Source organism: Myotis davidii, unplaced genomic scaffold (assembly GCF_000327345.1).
Source record: "Myotis davidii unplaced genomic scaffold, ASM32734v1 scaffold666, whole genome shotgun sequence".
Classification (NCBI taxonomy): domain Eukaryota; kingdom Metazoa; phylum Chordata; class Mammalia; order Chiroptera; family Vespertilionidae; genus Myotis; species Myotis davidii.
In genome coordinates this window covers 170,672-173,359 of record NW_006296629.1, presented here as the reverse complement: position 1 = coordinate 173,359, position 2,688 = coordinate 170,672, and positions in this window count along the sequence as shown.

The window sequence follows — 2,688 nt, the reverse complement described above, 5'->3', positions numbered from 1 at the left end:
TCCTTTATCGGGTTAGGAAAGTTTTCCATTATTATTTTTAAAAATAGGTTTTCAATTTCTTGCTTCTCCTTCTGGCACCTCCATAATGTGAATGTTGGTATGCTTAAAGTTTTTGGTTCCTCATCCTTCTTCTCCTTCTTCTCCTTCTTCTTCTTCTTCTTCTTGTTCTTCTTCTTCTCCTTCTTCTTCTTCTTCTTCTTTTTCTTCTTTTCTGATTTGATTGGGAGTTTTCTGCTTCCTTATATTCCAAATCACTGATCTGATTCTCTGTTTCATCTACCCCACTCTTGATTCTTTGTAATTTAGTCTTCATTTTAGTTAGTGTATCCTTCATTTCTGACTGGTTCTTCTTTATGGTCTCCATGTTCTTTTTATGCTGTTGAAATTCTCACTAAGTTCCCGGAGTGTGCTTATAATCATTGTTTTGAACTCTGTTTGCTTGCCTCCATCTAATTTAGTTTTATTCTGGAGATTTCTTCTGTTCTCTCATTTGAGACCTGTTTCTTGGTCTCTTCATTTTGGCTGCTTCCCTGTGATTGTTTCTATGTATTGGGTGGAGCTGCTACATATCCTGGACTTGGTAGACTGGACTTATGTAGTAGGTGTCCTGTAGGGTCCAGAGACATAGCCTCCTTGGTCACCTAAGCTGGGCACTTCAGGTGTGCACCTGTGTGTGCTGTGTGCACTGTCCTGATGTAGTTGAACCTTGATTGCTGTTGGCGCATCACTGGCCAATAGGCTGTGAGGACTGGCTGAGACTACAGTGGAGGAGCTGCTGTGCAGGGTACAACCCCATGGAGCAGAACTCACTTTAGTGCAGCTTTCGTGTCTGCTGAGTCTTCCCCTTGCGTGTGTTGGTCGTGGAGATGATTGTGTTATAATCCAGTGTAGTTGAAGTTGACCACTAGGTGCACTGGCTCTGTGGCCTTCCAGGAGGTACAAGGTCAGTCACTACCGATGTGATTCCTGGGACCACCTGGCATGAGCTAGAGAAACTGCTTGGGTGGGACAACAAGTTGGGTGGGGCATGGTCTCAGGGAATCACTAAGGCGGGTTGAATAGTGTTAGCTGCGTTGATGAAGACTTAGATATGGTGTCAGCCTGCTCTGTGTGTGTGTGTGTGTGGGGGGGAGGGGCAGGCTTAGCAAAGGAACAATGGCCTCTGCAAGCACTTCTGTCTGGGAGAAAGCTGCCTGAAGCCAGACAGTTCAGTTTCTCCCTTGTGTCCTGGTGCCTTTTGAGATGTGGCCCTAGTGCTGGAGCTCAGGGCAAGTGGGTCCAAGTAAATCTGTGCTTGGACCCTATAACAGGACTGTCTGGGACTCCAGGAGCTCTCCATCTCACTCAGCCACTGTCCCTGCTGGTTTTCACAGTCAGAAGTTATGGAGACTTCTTTTTATGACCTTGGAAACCTGGGTTGGGATTCTTTTGTGGAGCCAGGACCTCTTGCTCCTTAGAGGGAACCTCTGCAGCTGAGATGTCCCTTTCAATTTTTAACCATCACACATGGGTGTAGGACGAGCCCAACTACATCTCCACTCCTCCTACCAGTCTCTATGTGGCTTCTTCTTTATATCCTTAGTTATAGGACTTCTGTTCAGCTAGATTTCAGGTGTTCTGTTACTGAGTTGTAATTTTGATGTGGTTATGGGAGTTTCCAAGTACCACTTTTTTTTTTTTTTGGTTAATCCTCACCACAGGGTATTTTTAGAGAGAGTGAAAAGGACAGGGAGAGACACACAGAGAGAAACATTGATGTGAGAGAGACACATCAATTGCTTGCCTCTCACATGCATGCTAGTCAGAGCCAGGGTTCAATCCTGCAACTGAGGTACGTGCCCTTGACTGGAGTCGAACCCATGACCCTTCTGTCCATGGGTTAATGCTCTAACCACTGAGTAAAACCAGCTAGGGCCCAAGTACTACTTTTACCTATAAACATGCCATCTTGACCAGAATTGGGTGGTTCCAGTTTTTGATAATTATGAAGAAAGGGGCTATAAACATTTATATACAGGTTATTTTGGACACATTTTTATTTCTCTTAAGTAGATTTATTGGATCACAAGAGGAGTGTATATTTAACTTTGTAAGAAATTACAAGACTTTATCAAAGTAGTTGTATGATTTTATACTTTCATCAGAAGTATGAGTTCAACATTCAACAATTTGTATTGTCAGTTTTTAATTTTAGGTATTCTAGTGTGTGGTTTTATTCTTCATTTTCTTAATGACCAAAAATGTTGAGCATCTTTTCCTTTTGCTGTTTCCAAATCTTAGCTATTGTAAATTGTGCTGCTATGAACATAGGGGTGCATATATTCTTTCTGATTGGTGTTTCTGATTTCTTGGGATATATTCTTAGAAGTGGTATTATTGGGTCAAATGGGAGTTCCATCTTTAATTTTTTGAGGAAACTCCATACTGTTTTCATAGTGGAAAACAATTTTCATTCCCACCAACAGAATATGCATAACCTCCCCTCGAGTTCCTACCGATGCCAGACAGTCCCACTTCTCCCGTTTGAGTCTGGGTCCTCAGAGACTCGCCCAGAACTGGAGATCAGAGCCTGAGTCTCCCTCCAGATTGAAACAAACAACCGTGCCCTCAGCAGCCAGCCCGCTCTGCACGCACCTCTGCACCTTTGTATTTTCTGCACCGCACCTCCTCTGAGTTTCAGTATGCTTT